Genomic DNA, 25,497 nt, shown 5'->3' on the forward strand with positions numbered 1-25,497 from the left:
TTCAACACTCCCTGATTGCAGTTGTAAATTTGCAAAAAATTGGAGTGCAAACGGTTTTGTGTACTGTCAACAGAAAAACAGCGCCATCATCACCTCTCAACCTCATCATCACACCACCGAATCCCCCGAAGCCACCGAAGCCACCGCACCGCCGCAGGGAAATGGCCCGAATACAAGAGCCACCGGGCATTTTTCCAGCATTTACGATTTCCCTTATTGCCAGCGCTTTCATTTCGGTTTTCGGACACTTTTCCTGGCCGCTGGCAATTTCTGGTTTTTTATCAATATGCCTGGTGCGCCTGAAATGCCATTCGGAGGACATCTGTAATGCATTGCCGCCATAACTTTTATTTCGCCCTGGAAATATGCTATTGCAGGCTGAACTCATCCACTTTGACCGGACTGACCTCTGTAAATGGTGTTTTTAAGTATCCATTCTAAGGAAGATGTAAACTAGCATATAAAGCAATTTTTAATCCCCGAATTCTTCAGTTGAAATGCCTGGCACTATTTTAAATTGGTATTTATATTTAAGATTTTATTGAACCGATATTTAAAATGTTATACAATATTAGGAAAATCTTAAAAATAAGTTAGGCCTACAAATCTGATTAAAGTTCCCATTCTGATAACAAATTTAAAGCTTAAAATGCTTCAATCTTAAAAATGTTTGACAGGATACATTACTGCAGAAGTGTTAGGGTAATTTAATTATTGTGAAAGGTCCTGTAAAAAATGCAAGCATCAAATTCATACCTAAAGGCTATCTATCGTTTTATTAATTGTGATGAAATTTTAAAATCTTTTAAAAGTTATTTTAGTTCAATATATCCATGGGTATATATTAAATCCGAAGGGCATTCGCCGTATGGTTTTTTAAGTGGGTTGGTTACTCCATGAAAACGCTTCAGTTCATTCAGCTGTCATGTATTTTTTCTCCTTTTTTACGGCTGTTCAACGGTTGCAACTGCAGGGCGTTAAAGTTAATTTGTTTACGCTGATGTGTCAATATAAAAATACGTTTTTTGTGACTTTATCAAGGGCTGCGAATAGATTTGTCAGTAAAACAAATTTGCGCCATATCATGGGGGATTTATAAATTCAATATTCCGCTTATTTCGTTTAAGAGGAAAGCTGTGCAAAGTCGATTGATGTGGTTGGTACTGTTCACTTGAAAAAGGGGACAAAAGAGAACCGGGTTAAGCCGAGAAAATCAACTTTGACTTAACAACATTAAAAGCGCACTGCTTTAAAGGCCTTTAACTTAATTTTCGGAGCGAGGACAGCCCCTCGAATGTCTCCCTCCTGGCTGAAAAGATGATAAATTTTTATGCCGAACGACTCTGAAGGCAAGTTTATAAGTATGCTTGTGTGTGCTTGCAACACGAGGATGGGAAACTTCGAAGCAACACAGCCGCAACTTTAGCGGCGACATTTCCTCCGGGCATTGCCGCAAATTATGCGGTCGGGGACGTCTTGCCACCAGAAGGAGCAGTCTGAAACACTTAAAAAACAGTCCCGGATCGTCATTAAATGTGGGAAATTACCAATAATTTTCTTGGCTTAATTTCTTCTTAATTTGGGAAACATTATGAAAAGAGTTATGGCCATTTCATCACACCTTTTATGGCACAGTATTTTAAAACTATAGGTAAACATCATAGAAACCCTGATTAAAGGTAAATTTTTTAAGGTAATTTTATTACCATATTTTAAAATGTTATCTAAAAAATTTTGTAATGATTTTTTTTATGGGAAATGTTGTCTGTAATTTGTTTTTAAAAAATGTACTTTTTTTAATATTTTGACGGAACTCCAATAATTTCAAAATATGATAAAATGGTAGTTTTTTTGAGTAATTTTTGGGTAAAATAATAAGTTTTACATCTCTATAAATTACAGCTCTTCTGTAAGCTGCAAAATATTTACCTGCTTGTTTGAACTGTAATTCCTAATATTAAATTTATCGCGACAAATGTTTTTCTAAGTGAAGGACTAGAGGACGATAGACGAGTGGCAACTGCAAACTGGCAACTGGCAGCACCTGCTGCTGTCAGAACGGATGGGCTGCCTCGGCACTCATCTCATCTCGGCAGCCCTCCCCTCGGAGGAGGACCCCCCTCCCTTAGCCCCCAAAACCCTGTTGGAGTGAGCGATGGCTGTTTGAACGCTGTCGACTGTCATATTACACGCTGCGCGTAATTTGTATAGAGCGCTCCGCTCGTGCCGTCTAATTTATGCATCCATCAATCGCACGAGTGGCGCTAATTGATATTACTCCGTCGGGCGGAGGGTAAATGCAGCATTGAGTGGGCCGCATTGTTTACCGACAGCATTAACTTCGGCGGCCATTTATTTGCCCAACAAATTGCAATAACGCACAAATGTTTTTGAAAATGCGAATGCCATTTTGGCAGTTGTTTTTCGCCTAAAAAAGAATTAATGAGGAAACATACACTCTGGCAAAAACAAATATTTTTGCATCGCTGCAATATTGATTTTTACCCTCCATCTAGCTGGTCCTTTGCATGCGTCGCCGATGTCAGAGTTCAAATTATGAGTTCATCGCAAGTCGCGGACACAAAGCAACACTTGCCAACAAAGCTGGAATACACTCGACGTCAGACAAAGGCAACACCAACACTAACAGCCAGTGGCGGGTGTGGATGTTTGGGGGGTTAAATCATCTTCCTCTCAAAGATTTTTTTACACCTCAATTTCGGATTTCATAAATTTCTTCTAACTAAATTTAAAAGTTAAATTATTAAATTAAATATTATTTGTGTAGAAAATAGCAGAAAATAAATTGGGTCACATTAAAATTCCGTTTACTATTTTGTAATGTTTAATCAAATATACAAAAAATCTTGGCCAAAATACAGTCTTTCCCCTGACAAATTTCTGCGTACGCCACTGCTGGCAACTACAGACAACTCAAGTGCCATTGTCTGAATATGTGTTTGATGTGTGTGTTTAGTGAGTGGGTGGGAAAGGGTTACTGGTGACAGGGTGGGGATCATTTTTGCCTTGGACAAATGACTGTCAGTGCTGGGACAATGCAATAGAAGTAACTACTTCCAACTTCAAGTTCCAACAGCAGTCACGGCATTCGACAAAAATACAGGGAACATTTGGGAATGCAAGTATTTTAGTAGGATCCTTAAAACAATAAACTCTGAGTGGAAAAATTTAGAACGTTGATTACTGAATGAATTGCTAGCGCAATCAATGCCCAACAAAATAAAAAAACAAGAGAGAAGGCTATAGTCGGGTTGGTGTCCCGACAATCTAATACCCGTCACTCGGCTAAAGGGAGTGCGAGGGAGATGGATATATAACATTTTTTTGATTGTGTATAACTTTTTAATGAATGGTTCTAATTGAAAAATGTCTTCTACATTTTGATAGGTATAATTATACACAACAAAATTGCATTCATACTTCTCGGAAATCTTTAAAGGTGTGGGCGCCAGACACATTTTAAAATTGTTAGTGCGCGATTGTGGGCATTAGAGGGGGCGTGGCGCTCGGCAGAAATAAACTTGCGCTGCGTAGGAAGCCCAAGAATATGTGTGGGAAATCTATACTTTCTAGCTTTTGTAGTTTCCGAGATCTCAGCGTTCAGACAGACAGACAGACGGACAGACAGACGTCGGCTAGTGATCCTGATCAAGAATATATACTTTATAGGGTCGGAAACGCTTTCTTCTCTACGGGTAACGGGTATAAAAATCGATAAATTTGACGTTTTATTTAAAAAGCCAATTTGGAATTCAAAATACATTCACAATTACAACTACATATCGTTATACTTGCACCCTTTTCCCGCGGGAAAGACAGTGATTCCGCAATCACAGTCAGCTCCTCGGATGTCAACACTCCATTCTGGTCTGGGGATCAACTGGGACTTACTAACACGTGTTGGGTGAAGAGGTTTAGGCCCTGGACCTCCTGAGGGAACGGACTCGAGGGCCGGCTAGTTGACCATAAACTAGCTTTGGCTGCCTCGTTGGTGGAGTAGTGACCTCGCCCTCGGTTTGACTCCTGCTGTCAAATGTCAACGGAATGGGCTTGGGATTTCGGAATGGAGTAGGATGGAATGGAATGGACTGGATGGAAATGGAGGAGGTGTTGCCTCAACATCAGTCGGAGCATTTGCTTTTGTTGACTCACCTGCAGATGCATCCACCTTGTTGACTGTTTGCTGCTGATGGCACCAAACAATGCCGAAGGGTGGAGATCTGGGCTTAGTCGAGCTATTATGATGAGCGGGCCATGAGCTCGGGAGCTGTGTTAATGACAGCGGAAGTGCACTTTATTTAATTAATATGTTATAATTATAAAGTGCTTATGTCTGCTCATGTGTGAAGTGGGTGGAGGAGGCAGGGCTTCTCGGATCGGATTAATGGGTGAAAAAGTCACGAAGTACATCGCACTCGGGCAATTCTACAAGGCAAATACAAATACTGCGCGGGAATTAATTGGAAGGGCTTTGAATTACTCGGTAGCTGATAAAATTTCTCAGGTGGGACATTAATTTAAAGAGTTTAACATAGAGTTTATTGCAGAGCTTGCAAGTAACTGTCAACCGATTTTCCTGAGGCAGTTTAATCTCGACAAAACCGAAAAAAATGTTGCTCACAAACTCTCTCTCTGAGCGGAACCCTTTTTTAGTTTTGCTTGTCGGTTTCGGTCCGACCGTTCGGCTCAACCAAACAAAGCAATCGGTCTTTCAATAACCACTCGGTGAGACCCTTTTAAGTTAACAGTCACCTAAAAGGGTTTCTGAAAGACTACTGTAAAATAAAAGTCAAAAAAATGGGTTTTCTCTAGAAAGGAAAAAGTATAGGCCTGCTGTGATATGTGAATAAATTTTACATAGGAAATCAAGATAATTCTAAAATTGCATTGTACATATAAATGTATATAAAATTGTATTCTGAATATAGGTTAGCTGCTATTTTTTTGTTTGCTTAAATATATTTATTGACTATATAAGGAACTATCTTTAATAAGAAATGCCATAAAGAAACGAATTACCTTTCAAATGAGCTATACCATAAGAATAAATGAGAACTACCATAAGTCTTAAGATAAAAACTGGCTCAAAGTATTCCAACTAAGCCTATTCCTACAAAATGGATCGCGCGTTCCTTCAAATCTTTCGAAATATTTTGAATAAAACTGAATAATGTTGTGAAGATATTCTTAAATAGTTAGGAATTGATTTAAAGCTACATAAACAAAATTTGAAACTGCTAAAGGAGGTTTAACCTGTTAAAAAGCTCTAATTTTTCTTGCAGCTTAAAAGATTCGCTTCTTATTACTTGGATTTGGTTATTAATTACTACATAAGAAAGATATGCCAAAAGTGGAGTTTTGGAATCGTAAATTATTTAAAATATGTAGAATATTGGAATTTAATGGTAAATGAGCTAATCTTACAGATTAAGCTTTAGAAAATACACATTACGTATTTTCCCTTACCCTTTTGAATTTTAATAATCAAAAAGCAATGTTACGACTGAAGCATTACTGAACAGGTCACACATACACACTCATACATTCACAAAAGACCGTTTTCCTTAACAGACCGAGCAAAGTAGTCAGTAGAAACCGAAACCGAAATAACTCTGAAAAAAAGGGTTTTGCTCTGAGCGTAACATCTGTTAAGCAAAAACCCTTTTAAGGGGTTAGCTCACACCCAGTTGTCATAGGGTTTTTTGTGACAGGTTTTTTTCTAACACTTTGAAAAGGTTGACCGAACCTTGCAAGCTCTGGTTTATTGGCTTTTAATATTGTTCCCCAACTGACTTTAATCTCATTTGATAACATAACATAAAATTATATTTAGATCCTTTTATTTGGATCTAAATTCAGATGAACAATACAATAAAATATCTAAGCGAACAAATTAAATAATTTATTGCATTACTAGCCCATTTTCCATAGTTTTTAATAATTACCCATTAATATTGTTTTTGCGCACTCAACCTTTTTGGTAGAAAAAAAACTTTTGCCAGCACCAACTCTACTTGCAGTGGAATTTATTTCCTGCCCTGCAATGAACCATGTACTCAACTAAACTTTATTGGCGCCATAAATTGATTATGATTTTGTTATTAACTTGAAAGTGCCCCCGTCAATTGCGCAAATTGCTGGGTTTCAGATTGCCAGGGAGTTGACTTTTGTTTGAGAGAATAATCACATTAATTAGGTGGCATATCAAGCAAAGCTTGGCAACCAGCCGAGCAACCAGTTAACATTAGGAACTTTGCCACATGCGGCGTAAAATGTCAATTATTTCAATTAAACAGGCTTCTGCCGCGCCGAGGTTGCCAATGGCAATGGCAATCAGCATCAATTTCAATGCACTTAATTCAAATGTGCTCCATGGTTTTTTGTTGATGCCCTGTCAGGGCCATTAAAAGTTTGTCGGTTCCACTTATAATAACCAATTAAAGTGCAAAAATAAACATTAATTATGCGTTAGAGTGGCACAGCTCGAAATATGCTGCAACTTTCTCCTCGCTTGCGTGTGTGTTTGCCACACTTTACACACTTTGTTGGCTAAAAGCAGCGGGCGATGGCTGCCATTTTAAAGTTTGGCTAAATTTATGCACATTGTTGCATTTCCTTGGTTTATGTGTGTGCGAATATGCGGAGTGGCATAAGTAATCAAGCAGCCAGAAAAGTGGCAAATGTGAAGTATTTGCCAGGCAAATGTTTTGGCCAAGTTAGAACGAATTGCCAGGATGTCGCTACTGCGAAATTTATGTGCATGATTTGCATAAGCTGCCCCTTGAGTGTCTTAAATAACTGCATTTTAATATAGTGTAGACATCTGCATATGTACACACAAAACAAGTTTCCTTATTATGAGAGCCTTTTAGAAAAAGGATTTTTGGAAATGAAAATATTTGGTAGCTTAATAAAAACAAGAAGGGAAGCTAGCTTCGGAAAGCCAAAGCTCGCAGCTTTACCCTCGCAGCTTTAACAGATTTTATAAAAATGTAAATGAAATTTTTTAAGTTTCGTAATACTTAATCGGATACTGCCGGCACTCGACTATGGTTTACGATTATCAAAAATCAAACAAAAGTCATTCTGCATCATTTTTAAAAAATGTAGAAATTTAGGTACCGAGTTTTTACAATGAAGTTCCTAGAAATAATTGAATATTGTAAAAATTGTTAAAAAAAAAATAAAGTTCCACTAAACTAAGTTCCACTAAGCTCTATTTCCGATTTCTCGTACTCATGTTTCATCTAAAGTAGGGCCTAATACGTAAAAATGTATGTAAGCGGCTCTAAAAATATAACATTTGAAATTGAATTTCTCACAATTTAAGACTGAAAATTGGTTTGAAATAAATGCATTTAATCTTTTATTTTCACACTCAATTCATTTCCGAGTGTACGCATTAATACTCGTGTTTCCACGTGAACAGTCCTTCATATTTAAGTACAGCTTGCACTTTGCTCGACTTGCCGCCCGCCAGTTTAAGTGTCACTCGAAATTGAACTGGAGTCTTGATGGGGCATCTATTGGCCTCTTCACAACAACATGCAATTATTACATGGCCGGCAGCTGCTCCTTACCTTTGGCAAACTGCAATAAGTGCTTTTGAGCAGTAGTTTTTAGCAAAGTCCGAGCAGGGAAAACTTTTCGCAGCAAAGTTAAACAGCAGGAACTGAATAAATTGTCAAGACTGCGCCATCAAAGATACTGGAAAAAGGATGAAAAGGGGAGGCTAAGATGCCGAAAAAGTTACCTAACGATGACTTCCAAAGTTCAAATAAGCTGAGCTCAGCAAAAGCAGGCAAGTGAGGGTCGCGTTATTATTAACTTCGTTTGTAGTATATTCAATCGCTTATTGGGAATGAGTGTCGGAATGTTTTAAACAAGGAATGAGTGAATTTAATAATTGTGTTAAATAAAAGATATTTTTTATATTAATGTTCGTATCAGAGCTATATATATCTTTAAATGAAAATAAGACAAAATTGAGAACTGAATAGAAGTAAAATTGGATAGGATAGCGGATATCCTTTAAGCTATTAAAATTACACAGTGATACATTTCAACGTCTTTAAAGGTATCTGGTAAGTGTAACTACCCAAATAAATGCCATCAGTTAAATCCACCCTCGATCCGTCTGTCAGGTGTCAGCTTAATTGTTGACAACATCTGCCGGCGCTTGCGGTTAATTAGCCGGCCATATGATTAATCAATCAGCCGTAGTCGCAAATTCCCGTAGACCGGGAGTCCTGGAGCGACCCATCTCAATCCGATTGCCGATGCGAGGACCAAGTGCGTCTTGTTGCGCCGCACAATGAATACCAAAAATTCAATTAATTTGTGAATAAACGTTAAATTGAATTGCGTTTGCGGGCTGCCTGCTGCAGTCGGTGCATAATTGCCAGTGACATGGCAGCAGTTCGCAGCTCGCAGTTTGCAGTTTGCAGTTCTCTGTTCGCAATTCGCAGGCACCCAGAGATCGAGGGTTCCCGGGAGCTCGAGAGCGTGCCAGCGCCATCTTTGACGGCTTCTTAATTAAAAGACTGTCAATCTGTGTGTACGCTCTCGAATCCCCACTATATATGTATGCATTGCGTGAGGCGGCACAGGAAGCGACAACCCGACAAGTCGACAAACCAGGCAAACTGATGCCGTGATGTTCTGGCATTCTGGCACTATGGCACTCTGGGAACCAAATGCTCCAGCTGCAGGTCCAAAGGATCCAAGGCTTCGGGCTCCAATGCAACCCATTGCCGGAGTGCTATTGTTAGCATCAAGTCATGCGCGCGGCAGGCCGTATCGCCGGCAAAAAGCAACAGTAGGGGCATCGCCGGCGAAAAATGAAAAGAAAATGGGAAAGTGAGCACAAAACAAAAAAAATTGCACACAGCGACCAGGACTTCATCGAGTTGACGTGGTTTTATAGCCAAGTGCTAGAAGAGCTCCATCAGCTCCATTTCCATTCCTGTTCAAAGGTTCCAATTTGGAATTAACTCTATCTCAAAGCTTTCCTTTATTTAAATCTATAGAACGATAACTCATGTTTGGGTCTTTGAATTTTTATTGATGCTTTCATTAAAGTCAGCTCTAAAGTGATAGATACAAAATGCTTGTTTAAATGTAACACATGATTAAAATTAGTTTGAAGTTTGACTGGAAAGCTATCAAAACATTAAAACATTTCTGGGAAATTCTAACTTCAGTTTACTGGAACCAAAACTCTTAGTTGAATTGAATTTTTATTAAAAAACACCATATTTATTACTTCCCAGGATCAAATAGCCAAAGTTTGCATCTCTAGGTTCGTTTGCCACTCCACTTTCAAGCAGAAAGAAGCAACGGGAAAAAAAGCTGAGGAATACTCGTACAGGAAAAAATGCATAAAAATGACTTATAAAACATTTGAGAGCGTGCGAACGGGAAGTCGCTGGAGGAGAAGGTGCCGGGACATTGAGGGCCACCGCATCCCAGTGCTCCGATTCTCAGCTCGTCCGAGCCCGAACCCAAAACCCAAACCCAGCGCATCCGATCCCATTCGGGAACTGTATCCTTTGGCAGGCCTTACAAGTGCTGCTCATTGACAGCACGCTGACGTGATGTGTTTAAGCCTGCTGGGATGTCCTGGTGTGTGAAGCTATCTTTGTGCTGCCTGCTTTTAGGCTGCATGCTTCTGATGCACCTGAAAAAACGAGATTCAAGATTTGCAATAAAATAATATGGAATATTTTATTATTTAATTTTAAAATAGGTGATTCATCTTGTTAACAGTTATATCATTTTCCAAAGTGTGCTTTGCTAGCTATATATGGATTTTCAAATCTAACCTAACGAATTTGAATTGCTATGATATTGCTAAATTGTTAAAATGATAGATTGTAAAATATAATTGCCCTAATAGTGCTAGAACTTAACTATATTAGAGATCGTAAAAATATTTTATATTGCGTTGATTACAAGATACAACTAAAATTATCAGAAATAATTATATGGCGTTGTATTGTTTGTTTGTTGCAGTGCATAGGCTACAACCGTGAGATTGGGGCTTGACGATATCCGTGCAGTGAGAATGCGTTCCATTCGCCGCGACGTGATGACTCCGACTGTGACGTGCCACAAATATCAATACAGAACAGAGGCGGGCTCAAGGATGCAGGACTTCGTGGCTCAACTCCTCGTCTTGAACACGTTTCGCACGTCCTCAAGTGTTGTTAGTTTCATCGTCCCCTCTCCCTCTCCCCCGTCCCTCCACCCAATCCTACCACTTTACACCTACCAACTTTGGGGGGCTTCCCCTTGAAAGCACTCCTTCTGTCTCCACATTTTTCGAGCGTCAGCAACTTTGTTTTTCGCATGATTTACCGCGCAGATCCGTTCGTATATTTGTCGTTTCGACGTAATTTGCATATAATTTACAGCTTCTGCCAGCAGGCGGCATCGGCAACTTTTAAAGTATTCCCTTTCTCACACCTGGTCGCCGGCAACGGGACGACAAGCTCCTCGAACCGCCGGCAAACATCCTAAGAGGCGAGGCACTCGGAACAACAAACATTTTAGCGCCACGCCATGCCAGTGAATATTTTTAAAGTTTTTGACATAGTTTTCCACGTCGGCATGCAGCTGGGCACGCCCACTTGAGCACGCCTCCCCCGCACGCACTCACAAAATTTCCGCAGTTCGGAAGAGCAGACGTCTGGCTAATGAGCTGCAGGAAGCCCACCTGAGGAAAAAACGGGGAAGCGTAATGCACTCGGTATGCATTTTTTATATCAACTTATAAGTGGTTCCGCCAAAATAAAAAAAATAAACCGCCAAGAACTGCGGAGTTTCCCAGGTGGCAAAGGCGTGGCGCGGAGTGCGCTAATTTAGAGGATGCAGGTGCGAAGCTGAGGCAAATGGGTTAAAAAGTGGGTGGAAAGGTGAGGAATGCCGCAGGACCAAACCCTCAGTAGTTCAGGTGTTTAGTTAGTCGGATGTTCGCGTTGCCTTGTTTTGTGGGGGAAGCTTGATTGCGAAGAGATCTTTTATTTCAGGAAGCCACGGAAAATGGAACAAATAATTAGAGCTTCTGGAGGATAAAGCAACGCGTTAGGTTTCCAGGAAGCTAAGGATAATTGGGTAATATATGTAAAGATATTTGTGAGGTTTCTATTAAAAATTTTTTGTCTCCTTAAAAATTAAAAATGGATGGAATTTAGAAAGCGAAGATCTTAACTTCTTCCAAATTAATTTAAACATCAATGGTATATGTATATAAAGCAAGCGAAAACTTAACAAATGCTAGAATATTTTTTAACAAATTTCGTAGTATACTTTTATGGAGTTTTTTGTAGTATTCCATATATGACCATTAGGGTGGTTTTTTTTTGTATGAAAAATTCTAAGGTCCTACTCTCACCCCCTTATACTTTGCGCATTGGTGCATTTAAGACATACCAAAAAGGAAAAGTATAACAAAATGCGATTTAGTGCTTGCGCATTGACCTTTAAGTTGATCACTCATACGAACTGTTGCCCTTGATCAAATATTTTAGTTTCATATAGATGGCGTAGACTTGTCATTACTTATTGAGTCTAAACATAAAGGTAACCTTGTCACCTTTACAAACGGCGAAAGAAAAATAAAATCGCTATGGCAATATAAGTTCCAATATTTAAGGGAGTCGCACCACAAATCAAACAAATATTTTTATACCCGTTACTCGTAGAGTAAAAGGGTATACTAGATTCGTGCAAAAGTATGTAACAGCTAGAAGGAAGCGTTTCCGACCCCATAAAGTATATATATTCTTGATCAGGGTCACTAGCCGAGTCGATCTGTCCGTCTGTCTGTCCGTCTGTCTGTCTGTATGAACGCTGAGATCTCAGGAACTACAAAAGCTAGAAGGTTGAGATTTCCCACACATATTCTTTGGCTTCCTACGCAGCGCAAGTTTATTTTAGCCGAGCGCCACGCCCCCTCTAACGCCCACAATCGCCCACTAACGATTTTAAAATGGGTCCTGCGCCCACATCTTTAAAGATTTCCGAGAAGTATAAATGCAATTTTGTTGTATATATTTATACCTATCGAAATGTAGAAGACATTTTTCAAATCGGACCATTCATTAAAAAGTTATACGCAATCAAAAATTATATATCTATCTCCCTCGCACTCCCTTTAGCTGAGTTACGATTATTAGTCGGGACACCAACCCGACACAGCGTTCGCACTCCCTTTAGCTGAGTGACGGGTATTAGATAGTCGGGACAACAACCCGACTATAGCGTTCTCTCTTGTTTTTTTATTTATCGCCCCCAAACTATATGCAGAATATGTGGATAAAAAGCTATTTAGATATTTTTAAAAATCTTAATGTACGTATCGTGGCCAAAAAAACACTTGCTAGGGTTTTATAACAAGTTTAGATCCCAAGTCGAAACCTAAATTTTTACTTTAGTTTGTTTTCGTAGTCTAATGAATTACGTGGACTATTATTCAACAAAATCGTCTAGATATACATTTATTGAATCCTTCATACAAACAGACATTATAGGGTACAGGGTATTATAATTTCAGTTAAAAGTTTGCAACGCAATGAAGGAATGATTTCCGACTATATATTCTTGATCAGCATCACCAGGAGAGTCGATCCAGCCATGTCCGTCTGTCTTTTCTTGTTAAGTCGCGTTATTCGTCAAAGGACGTACTCGAATTTCCTTGCTCTCCCATACGCTAACTAGCATTTTTGCAACAAGCTGAGCACTTTCAGATAAGAAACTTTGTTTCAGAGGAACTGTCCTGTAGAGCAAAGTACGGTCCTCTTTGACGGCAAAGTTTCTTCTTCATCAAAATTGAAATTTAGCTTTCCAACCAAAAAAAGGTGCTCTCCATTTTGTTAACGATTATGAACGAAATCAAATATTTGACAAGTGTAGATATGGGAAAAGATTTACCTACCCAAAACTCATACTGGCTTACGTGCCGTATGAGTAATTTTTTTTGGAATCTTTGAGACCATTGCGCAAGCCCTTAGACTTACTTTAAAATTTTTTGGATTTTAGTTTAAGTTATTTTGCACAAATATCTTGTGTTTAAAAGGGTGAGATAAAAATTCCTTATAAAAAACCGCCCTAATGACCATGTAAAAGCTTTATAACTTTAGTAATATTTTTTGGGAGTTTGCAACTTGACTTTTGAACAATAGACACAAATTAAAGTGGTTCCCAATTTGGCTCAACTCATTTTTTTCAATGGTATGTATTGAATGTTTAATCGAGTTTGCTGAGCGTGGAGCAAATTACTTGTGACATTTGAATTTCAATGGCTTTATTTAACTTGTTCAGCATTTTTTCTACGGCCCACTCATATTTGTGCTTTTGGTTTTTTCCTCATTAGCTTTCTCTCCAATTTCGACAATTTATTTTCTATCCCCTTCTCTTTCTTGGTGGCTATCTCTCTTCCTCCTTTGCTATCTGCCTGTGAGTGCCATTACTTTTTTTTTGGTTTTTCTTCGCTCGTTTAGCTATTCTGTTGAGCAAAATTAACTGCCCTTGCCGTTGCATAAAATTTAAATTTTATTTGCTTTTATTGTCGCTGTTTTATTTTATTTCATTTCGTCGCGTCCTGCTCTGCTTTATTTTCGCAAGTTTGCTTGTTTTTCCTCGGGCAACATTCTATTTTTGGTGTGCGCATCATTTCCATATCAATAACAGCTGGACGGGGAATCCGCGGTACAGCTCCCAGGAAATCGTTTGACCCGGGTCTGAAAAACTGGGAAGCTGGGATGCTGGGAAAACTGGGAAACTGTGAAACCGGAGCTCTTGGCATCACTAAAATCGCATTTGCCTTCGGGGATTATTTGCTATAATTCATGCTGTCAATGCAAATTGAAATTGTGTCACGCAGTCAAGTCGGGCAGTCGGTAGTCGGCAGTCATCTAGTCATTCGCATTTTCCATTTTCCGCTCTCGCCAATTTCCCAGCATGCCTTTTCGTTTTTTCTAATTTTTGTTGTATTTTTTTGCGTACCCACCGCTCACCGCAATTGTTGGCCTGCTTCCATCTCCCAGGTCCCGCCGGCGAAATCTCAAAACACAAATGGATTTTTAAATTACCCTCGTGGCACTTTTCGACTCCTCCTCGTCGAAGGACGAGAACGACGTCGAGGATGAGGGCCATAAAACTGTGCTGTGTGTAGGTGCATTGAATTATCTGCGACATTCTGTGCAGTTGGTTTAATTCAGCAAAATGCATAGATATGAGGGGGGATCATAAACTATGCATGGGCAGCGTTTGTCGAGCGTAAGAACGCTCAAATTGCTCCTCTGAAGATGCAGCCTGTGGCTCCTCGGCTTGCGCTTTTTGCTCGCTGCCGTCGTCCTTAGCATTGTTGAGTTATGTTTCTTGGTTGGCAGCACCACCCACTCTGACCCCGGACCCCCTGACCGCCCACGCCCACTCCCACCCCCACTTTACCGCCCCTCCCCCCAGACGACCATTGAGGTTCAGTGAAGCGGCAGCAATACCCCTTCGTTTTCCTCCTCTTCCGGGGGTTTTTATATCGCTCGCAGGCGGCACTTGCATAAAGCAAATGCAGAGACAAGTGTCTTCGTCCTGCACAGCGAAAAACAAATTAGGAGTAGTAAATTAAATCAAAGAAAAATATTAAATTTAAAAAAAATCAATAAATTAAAATGGCAGTTTAAAATAAATTTAAAAGTATCCTAATTAGTTGAATTTAAAATCCTAAAAAAATAGTTTTAATTTTAATTTATTTACTTTTTACATCTTAAAGGCGAGTTTAAAGTTAATAAAGTTTCTGAATTTTTAGGATATGGTTTTTAGTGTTTAAGTTTTAAGAAAACCTTCTACCCTAACTATATTAACACAGAAAATCAAACTGTTTTTGGAAAAATATGAATTTTTTATTCCTGTTAAAGAAATTTATTGATTTTTTTCTAGTGCTTTCTCTGCTTGGCTGGAGTCGCTGGATCCTGCAGGATGGTTTTTTTTTCGTCCTGCTGTCCCATCTTCTAGATCGGAATCTCCGAAAAGGGCTGCCGGCTTTCGACGTGTGTCAAGTGTGCTGCATTTGTTTAATGCCAGCGCTCAGTAATTGGAAAGCATGTCGAACATGTCGAATTTATTGCCCCGCAAAAAGCACACAGATACAAATTGAAACGGTTACAGATTACTGATGCAGGTACACATGGCCACAAGGTTACATAGGATACAGATCAATGGGCGAAATTCGGAGCATTCCGAGTCAATGGCTTGGAAGAGCCCCAACCAAATGCAATTAATCAAACGCAAGGGGCCAATGTCAATTACATGCAAGAAGCCTTCCTATTCGGTCCGCTCTCCCCCTCAAATCCCACCGACTGGGTCCTGTTCGGCAGGAATCGGGCCACGTCATCTGGACCGAGTTAGAGATGTTGGCCGAGCGACGTTGTCTTGGCCAACACCTTCCTGTAACCTATAAATTCCGGCACACACACACGCCCCCTCGCATTACCATAACCAACGGCTTTGCCCTTGTGGGCCAAAAGCGTGTTCGGTTTCTGGCTCTTAGCATATGTTGGCCCATTCGGCCGGACCTTGCCAACTAAATTGCATTAAATATTTTGCATAATTTGATAAATGGAAATCTAATCGAACAGCAACCGAGGAACATGAAAATGTTTGGAATACCTACAGGACCTTAATACATTGTTCATTCTAATGGGTTCGTAATTGAAACTATTGACTATTGAATCTCATAACATAAACACGACCTGTTATTACACACTTCGTATTTATGCTAATTTTTGATTGATTTCACAGTCTGCTCTTGTAGTATTGAATTTAAACAATTATTTTATATTCAGCTTTACAAGTGGAAGTGAGAAAACATTTAATTTAATTAAATATTATTTTAATGTCTTGTTCTCTGTATGTTAATCAATTTTTGGGTATAAAATATTTAACGTGTGGGGTTTGAATTTCAACTAGTGCATGTATTTTTCCGGCCAAATTAGCTTTTTTTGTCAACGGCTAAAAAATATAATTGGAAATGACACTGTTTTACAAAACTAATTCTGAACTGAACTGTCTTCTCCAAAAAATTCCCTGACGCAAGGATTGTGAGATAAAGGACCTAAAAAATGAAAAAAAATGGGAACGATCGGCAAATGAATGAGAAAATAATAGGATTGATTTTTTTGTATTCCGTTTCATTCTGGCTGTCCAAGTTGTGACGAATCTTAACGGGACAGTGACGTAATTATTTTTAATTTTTTGGTCATCAGCAAAGTATTTAAGGAGCTTGTCTACTCGAACATTTTTATTGCTGAGAGCAGAATGAGAACATTTTAATCAAGAGTAAATGGTATAGTCGAGTGCCCTGACTATCAAATACACGTTACTCAGCTAAATAAGTGTGAAATAGATGGAGATATGCAGCAGCAAAGCAGGCAGTCGTTTAAAGTGGCGCCACCTAGCGAAAATGCATTTTTTGCTCATTACTTTTTAATGAATTGTCCGATTTAAAAAAGCAAAGAAAATTAAGTTATGCTTCTACAGTATCTGTACAGGTACAAAAATAGCAAATTTTGTTACTCGAATTTGTAATCATTTTTCGTCGCACAGGTTGGTATCAATTCTTTTGTATATATGAAATGTATGTTTTTTTCAACTCGTCAATAGTTGTATATGTACTTGAAAAATACCAATATTAATAGGTCCAGCAGTAAAAACTGTTATCAGTTGAGTCTAGTGCTGGAAAATTTACAACAAATAAACTTAAAAAATATATTCCGACAAGCAATTCTAATTGCTTTCATAATTTAAAATTGCAAAATAAAAATGCATATTTAAAGTTGAATCCTACAAAGTTAAATTTTTGGATAATTGTTATAAAAAACAATTAAAATTAATAGGGGTTCAAATTAATAAAGAGTTGTAATCAGTCAAAGGAAACTTCAATTTAATTCGAATATCAGTTTGCTTTGACCCAGCAACATGTTGCGAGTGCCTCGGCGATGTTGCAGCAAAAAAACCACCACCATCAGATGCACGAACTGGCTTCGGCTGAGTTTCAGTTTCGGCTAGGAACTCAGTTTCTGATTCTGGTTTTGCCAGTTAACGCTGCGACTCCGGACCGATTGGACGCGTTTGAGCGCTTGGGCAGCAAAATCGCCACTACTTTCCACTCGGGGCTACGCGTGCGCGTCTCTGCAAAGTAAAATTCAAAGACAAGCGAAAAGCCAAAAGCAAGAGGTAAACGCAAACACAAAGTAACAACTTCGAGGTTCGAAATTACCGGTTTTTCGCCAACAGTCCCCGCTCTCTGTGAATTTTTGCGCGCGGTCTTTTCCTCGCCTGCTCTTTTCCGAAAAGTGCGTTGGCTTTTCCCAGCAACCACCCCCTTTTGCCGCCCCTCCCGCCGTGAAAATACCTAGCTTACCGGTTGGGGTTATAGTTATAGCCTGCTACTATATCACACACGGAATTCCCCGGAATCAAAATAGTTAAATCAGTTTAAACAGTGCTAAAGTGAGGCCAGCCACACTGGCGAGTGCTAATTATAATATATTGTGTTAATAGTACAAACACAAGGTGCGCGAATTTAAATGCCATATTCCATATTATAAATATTTAACAATGCAGCCGTGCAGCTAAAGCGGATTATTGGCCACCGACGCGTGGAAATCCAGAGGCAGCGCAAACAAAGGCCTGTAAGTTCACACGTTCCAGCCAGGATATATCTAGGATATACGTACATATCTGTGTCTGTGGGCGCCATGCGGCTGCATTCTAATGGGGATTGTGCGTCGCATGACACCTGATGTATGACATATGACAGGTGTCGTTCCAACAGGATACTGCATGTCCTACAGGAGGACTTTAACTCTTTTAGATAAATTTCGGATTTAACGAGTTATTCCGAAAGGCGTACCTATTTCATGTTTACATAAAATGAATTTTACTTCAGACATGGCGGGTTTAACTGACCTCATAAATATTATACAACAATTTAAATTTCGCTAGAATTTCGGTATGATTTTGTAATACGGGCCAGTCCTAATCAGAGGATTAAACTCCCTCCGCTTTAAAATGAATTTATAATGTTTTTATTAATGCTATATAGGAAGTTTTTTGTAAATTACATTCCGGTGTTTCTTATCTCTTTAAATATTTCGTAATATTGATAAATTAGGATTAATTCTGAAACCGTATAGAGAGCTTTTAACTAGAATGTCGAGTTTAAAACATACTTCTGACTCCCTCCAAAATATTTTCGATTTAAGACGCTCTTAATTAACCGCTTTCAGCTCTAAGGCTTCGGCAATAAAATAGCGATCCAATTGGGCCCTTAAACCTAGGGCCTCTTTCTTGGCCATCTCCAATTAGCAGTTGGCCCAAACAGTTGGCCAATGAAGCCGAAGTCCGCCGTTCACACAGTGCAACTGTTAAAGTTCAGAGTCGCCACAAAAGATACAAACGCGAAGCTCTAAACAAACATAAAACTGAATACCAAATGAGACAACAAAAGGAGGAAGCACAATAAAAGTCACATTAAAACGTGGGGCGCAAAGACAGAGAGAGAGGAGAAAAAGGAGGAGAGTCGGGTCAAAACATAACCGAAATCGTGGAATGGAATCAAATGCCTGCACGAGATACAAATGTATCTGTATCTGAGCATTGCAAGTGCTTTGTTTTCCCTGCATTTCACACTTGTCCATGGGAGTTTGGCTTTGCGCTTGTATCTTTGTATCTGCGCCCTTTGTCTGGCGCATAAATATTTCAGCAGGCCGGGACAAACATATCTGCTGGATACATTATTCACTCGACGATTTTGTCGGATTGCCAATTTATTAAGATGGATTTAAGATTCGAGGCCATTAACAGCGCCATTGTTTCGTTTGAACGCCTGTTTCAACGGGAAGATACTCTCGCACATTTATGTTTTATGATTTTCTAGTTGGAATGCGGTGTGTTTGGTGCAATTGGAAGAGTCGAGTCAAGTCCATTTCGAGCCTGCCAGTGGCAAGTAGCTGAAAAATTGTTGTAAGACTGGTTTTCTGCTACTTGCTCCTCGCTCCCTACTTTTCTCTCTTTCTCTCGGCGTGTTACCAACCTTTTTTCGTTCTTCTTGCGGCTGGTGCAGAGAAAAAAATACAAATTACTTTGTATTCAGTCTTATGCGATCCATACATGATATCTGGTATTATTTTGATATTTGGATTATTGTGGATTTTATTTTGTATAATAATTTTTATAGTTTTTATGTTTTTCTGAACAATGAGGTTCCTTAAAAATGTACTTTTTGATATATGGTCCAGAATAAAATCAAAAATAAATAAACGATCTTTACGAAACACAAATAAAATATTTTTCCGTGCAAGAAATGAGTTAGTTAGCGCCCGGCTCTCTTGGCGGTTTTGCAGCTGTCTCGACCAGGTTAAGAGCAATCTACAACCGGCAGTCACTTCGGCTGCGGGCCATCATCCTGGCCAGAACGTCCTCTTCTTCTTCGGTAGCCGCAACCTGTTTCTCATTGGTTTCTGTTTTTTTATTTTTGTGAGCTCAAAAAGATCAGCTCTGACTTGGCCAAGGAGTAAACGAAAAAGGTGATTTTTTCCGGCTTCTGACGCCACATTCACCGCGAATTGTCAATCCATCCGGCGAACTAACCTCAGTCAATCCATTGGGAATCCAAGCCGGCGAAGGAAAACTCGTTATGGCTCTTGATTAATTAACATTTGAATGCTGTCTCGTGCCAGCTAATGTGGCTGATTTGTGGCCGGCTTGGGGTCCATCAAAATATCAACAGTCTATTGTGGAATTTATTACACAGGCTTTGGGCCCATTGCCAAATGGGATTTGCATGGCAAGGAGCTGGATTCGCTCGAGATTCATTGATGACGTTGACGGTCCACATATTTTTGTATCTTTTGTGGGCTTGTTGTGGCCTCTCTTGGCCACTATTCACAGCTATCCATGAGATACTGCGTAGGCTAGGGCCCTCTTGGCCGCACTCAAAACTGGTTTCGGCCACATTCAAAATTGTTATGTTAGAATAAAAGCTTAATTGATGCATATATGTGTGTACACACGTACGGTTTAGTTTCATACGGCAGCAGCAGCCCACGGATATAGCCGAAACCGAAACTCCAGATACATTTACAGATACAAATCCAGATACAGATGGAAGCAAGTCCAGACGCAGCTGGATAGGTTATGTCATGCGGCGTCTATCGCATGATTGATGGCATTCGGCTGGCTCAGAAACTCTGGACTTCTACGCCGAAATTAGATATTGATTTGGCTTCGTTGATAATTGTATTTCGGATGCCCAACAGGTGGAGAGGTCCAATAGGGCGAATGAATTATGAATTCTGGCTGTGAAAGCAGATACCATTTAAATATTTACTCAGCACCCAAAAGCTATCTATCAACTTATATGCTCTGCCTGGCTTAAACATTTAGTCTAATTATTTATATTTTAACAAAATAACCACAGTTTAAATTCCAAGAAAAAGATTAAATGGTTTATATAACTTGGTCCTATTTATCCGCTTACAAAAGACATCGGTGCGAAAAATACATTTTTCCCTAAAATATCTAATCAATACAAACTATTTAATGCGTGGGCTTAAAAATATTTGCAATTAAATGCAATATTTATTGAAATGCTTAGGGGCATAAAATTGAGTTTGGCCACTCAAAAGACCAATCAGTCCGCAAATACATGAAATAAATTGAATCAAGTTTCTATTCGATTAAATAACGCCTTTCAGAAAGTGTAATAAAGAAAACTAGTTGAATTTGCCACATTTTTGCATCAATTAGGATGCGACCGAGCAATTTAAGTGCAATTTAAGTGGCTCAATGAATTTACAGCTCGTTTCGGCTGCTGGCGAACTAAAATCTCTCATGTTCAAACCAACCGAAACGGTGCGGTGGCAACCCTGGCCACGGCTGAATGCCCAAATTGATTGATTGACAGCCCTGCACATAAAGCGCCCCCATTCGATGTTTTAGTTTTTGCTAAATTTACTATCGCGTCAAGGAACGAGGTTGCTGGCTGGGTGGTGGGGAATGCATGAATAATGTGGCAAAAAGGATGCTCTCCTTTCCAGATGGGGAGTTCACACCTCGCTGGGACACCGAGATCGGGTGATTCAGAGAGTCGCAGAGTGTGTGCGAGAGACCTCATTAGTGTTAATTCAATTAGAGGAGCCAAAGTTTGTGGCACTTTGGCTAATGAGGCATGTCCAAGCATCTAGCACATGCCCAAAAGCCAGAGCACTCGATGTGTGCCGTTCATTTGCATGCTAGAAATTCGTTTCAATTGCATTAATTAGACATATCAATTTGGGTGGCCGGATGGTCGAGCAGATGCCTCCGAGCGGATCAGACTGTCAAATTAAGTGAATGACGTTGTGTTTCCCATTAGTAAGAGTAAGTCACATTATATCGGGGTTCCTTGCGTTCAGTTCGAAAGATTCTGATTGCAATTAATCCACAGCCAGAGGATTAAATAACGAAAGGAGTCGGGGGAATCAACTGTTTGGCTTAGGTGCGTACAAATTCATCGAAAATGTGTATTACTTTACATACCTTTACTTACCAAGAACTCAAGTGTAATATATTAATATCAACATTTGAGGAAAGCTTTTTTAATGAGAGGATAAAATGATTGCATATCAACCACACTTCCATAGATAATCCCCCAATTAAAGGAATTTGTTTTGGAATTCATGTTAAATTTAATAAATGTTGCCAAATTATCATCCTAGCGGTTTATCAAAAACCGCCTAAAATGTGGACACTCAACCTATTATTCATTTTAAATACCTAATTATTTATTAATTTCATATTTATTCAACCACTGCTATTTGGTGAATTCTTTTAAACTGTCCAAATGATTTAGTATTTTGATAGGCAAAAACCTAAGTACCGCATAATTATGTGAGCTTAATATTTATTAATTCGTTTAAATTGAAACCATATTTTTAGCAATTTCTGGTAGAGAAACAAAAAAGTTTATGAGGAATTTTAACTAAAGGCATTTCGGAAAACCTCTTAATCTAACCACAAGTACAGTCAAAGCAGTTTTCTTGCAGATTAATTTTAAATGAACTTTTCGAAATTAATTTGTTTAGCAGAGACAGAAGACATGGCAACCAAAGGGTGGATCGAACACCTTGGGTGTGATTTATTCAATATTCCTTGGGCACTTTCCGCACTTGACTTTCCACCCGACAAATTTGTGTAATTGGCCAACAGCAAAAGCCGTGGCATTTCATTTGATTAAAACGACTCATCAGTGGACATCACATGTTTATAATGCAGAAACTTCATCAATTACGCTTCATTAGAGTTCAAAATGAATGCAAAAGCAGGAGGCAGCCACATTGAGTGCGGCGTGGAGCATATAATTCATTGGCTTAATTAAGCTGACCGACTTTCCCGCTCCCGCCCCGAAATGCATCCAGTAATAACTTTATCAAATTGCCAGGCGAGTGAAAGCCAAAGCAGCAGCAAAATCAGCAGAGTTCGAGTTCGCTATACTTCATCGCCAGCTCGATGTCAAGCAAGTTTGCTTATCAAAGTTGGCTCAGTTGGGGGTGTTCACAAAAAAAAAAGAAAAAAGGATCTAAAAAGGGGTGGCAAGTGTACACTGTACACCCTCTGCTCCAGTGTTTTCCCCTCTAATTTATCACAATTTGCATGTCAGTCACGCTTGTATATATAAATTGCATACAATTTATCAGCCCCTTCCCCCGGTTCCCAGAAAAACTTCTACTGGACGCCAGCTTCCGACTATTTCTTTCTTGACCCATATTTGTTAGACTTTTTCCGGGAGCGTAACACAATTATGCGGGCCTTTGTCATTAGTTTGTGCTATCTCCCCGAAATGTATGCTACTGATGGCTGCGAATCGATGTCAGTCCTCCCTGCTCTGTGCCCCACTGGAGCAGCATTATCATAATGATTCCACGACCGAACACAATCCCCACTCAGGGCTATCAAATGGTGAAATGCACATCCTTGATGGCACCAAAGGTGTCGTGATATTTCTGTTGCTGCGGGGCATATATTCCGTATTCCGGGCCACAAGCGACAGCGCCTTTTGTCTATCCGAGCAAATAGTTTCATATTGCAATTTATTTTGATTATTTTGATTATAGCAGGTCCTTGACTCATACGCACACATGTATTGCCATGGCTATATATGTATAGATGTTTTCGTGCGTGCCGGTACAAGAGAATTTGAATAAACTGACAGCGCTGACAACGTGCCAGAAAGTGGAATTAAATTTAAATGAAATTGCCAGCCCTTAGTCGGGAGACAAAATGCTGAGGACAATTCACCAGCATGTTCTCCGGGAAAAGGCGGGAAAAGGGGGGAAAAAGGGGGAGTGATGTGATGCTGTGGCTGTGTGCCATCCCCAAAAACAAATGAAAAGCCGCGACAAGCAAACAAGGAAAGCAAGCAAGCGAAGCGAAGCAACAAGAACCGGTCGCCATGACGATGGTGCGAAATGCGGGGTAGTTGGGGAGTTTTGGGGGAGTCGGGACGGGTTCTCTATAGCTAAGCATAAATAAGTTGTTAAGCCATCAGTGAACGTGCCCTCCACACGCAGTTGGCCACACTGGCCCCAGTGTGGCTGTATGCGTGGTGGCTGTGTGCGCGCGCGTTGGCGGCATCCTATCAATACGGAAGTGGAAGTTCGCACCACATTTTCAATTTGAGCAAATTGAATTTACGCTGCGCATAGCAGATATGTGCCAGAGTTGCCACCGCGCCTGTTTATCGCCTTCGATGCGATTAGCTTCGAGCTTAACTCGCTGCCAGATAAAACTTTTCATTCAATTTATTTGGGCCCCATCCCGGGATATTCCCCCTTTTCCATATTTGAATCCCGCATTTTATTGTCGGAGTGTGTGTCTGCTTTTGTGGATATATCTTCTGCACTGAGGGAAAATGCACAAACTATTTAAAATTAATTTTAGCTATTATATTTTATATTGGCTATTTTAATTTCGCCTGTAAGGTTATAATTTTAACAGTTTGTATAGTTATTTGATCAGTTGCAAAATAAGATTTCTGTTTACAGCGTCTTACCGAAAATACGCCTAGCTATGATTTTTTCTCAGTGTACCATTGCGAGCTTGTGGCAGAGATGAACTCTGTTATCCGCCTGGATACACGTGCGTACGTGTCTGTGTCTCGGAGTTAGAAAGTCTGTCTGTTTGCGTTAGTCCTTTATCTTTATCTGAAATTTATGGCTGCTAACAATTATGAGCAAGGGGTAGAAAATCGTAGGACGGGGTGCAATTCGCGCAGTCAATCCCCGGATCGTGAGCATCTCAGTTTGATGTTTATCCATTTGATGGCTATCCATAAAGTTGGCTAAGCTGCGGCTATGGAAACACTCGACGAGAGTGAATGGCCAAAACGATTTAATTGGGGAAATGGAACGGCAGCTCCAGCTTCAACTTTTCAAAGCTCATCAACATGCGATTCCGGGATCCAATCTTGTCTCGATTATATTTCCTTTTCAAATGTTCTCTTTGGACAATTATGCTGTCCTTTTGCGCAAACAATTTGCCATGTTAAGCACAGTGAAAGGATGGAATTGCAAAGGAGTTCAGTGCAGGCAAACGCACGACGACTTCTCCCCGCAACGGGCCAATAAAGAAGCCCTAAACAAGCGGCGCCACAAGGACGAGACATGGCCAGACAGAGACGGAGACAGCCGGGCCAGGAAGCGAGAGAGAGACAGGGAACTCTGATTTCCAGAGCCACATTTACATGACACAACTCGTTTTGTGGTCGATTTCAATCAGAGCTGCTCCGAGAAACGCCTGCCATATTGCGTTTTCGTCTGCCTAGGACTAATGAGCAGCCACAGGACTCGAGTCGAAGCAATTTTCACTCTCTTCTACGACGATTGAGTGATGCAATCAAAGGGCTCCTGCTGCTGCTCCTGCTGCTGCTGCATTTTATTCATTTTTAAAGAGCCCCCTGCATCATTCGAGCGGCAGAAATTGTGTTTGTTCATCGTATTTGCGGAAAGGTGGTTGCAGGTCCAGAACACCACTCGTCGTCGGTGGTTGATTTCCACTGCACTCTAGCACCCCCGGGGGTGGTTTTCCACTCTCTAGTCCTCCTGCTTTTCCTAGGCCGGCTTGCAGGCTGACTCACGTGCCGCCTGACTTTGCTCCGCAGTGTTCATTATATTAAACAAGTTTGCGCCATAAATGCCGCTGCCGGAGGCAAAGGCAGCAGACGGCCAAAAGGACTAGGGATTCGGGACTCGGGTCTCGAAGGGAAGCAAACCCACACAGGGAAAAATCATATTGTCAGGGTTTCTTTTTTTTTAATTTTTACCATCACCAATCTAAAAGTCGTTAGGGTGAGTTCCTGTAAGAGGCTTTACTCAATACATTTCAAACCATTCGTTGGCAATCCCTTAGGATTCACTTTCATCAAATTAAAAACAT

General features: G+C 40.0%; 1 long non-coding RNA gene across 1 annotated transcript in view; it reads left to right on the plus strand.

Moving 5' to 3' along the window:
* The first annotated feature begins 17,129 nt into the window (after positions 1-17,129).
* The window catches only part of LOC138912268 (uncharacterized), a 34,124-nt gene continuing 25,756 nt past the window's right edge, over positions 17,130-25,497 (plus strand). Inside the window, exon 1 of the long non-coding RNA XR_011417786.1 lies at positions 17,130-17,714. This is a non-coding gene — a long non-coding RNA (uncharacterized lncRNA). The remainder of the gene's footprint in view (positions 17,715-25,497) is intronic.

The sequence above is a fragment of the Drosophila takahashii genome, chromosome 2R (assembly GCF_030179915.1).
Source record: "Drosophila takahashii strain IR98-3 E-12201 chromosome 2R, DtakHiC1v2, whole genome shotgun sequence".
Classification (NCBI taxonomy): Eukaryota; Metazoa; Arthropoda; class Insecta; order Diptera; family Drosophilidae; genus Drosophila; species Drosophila takahashii.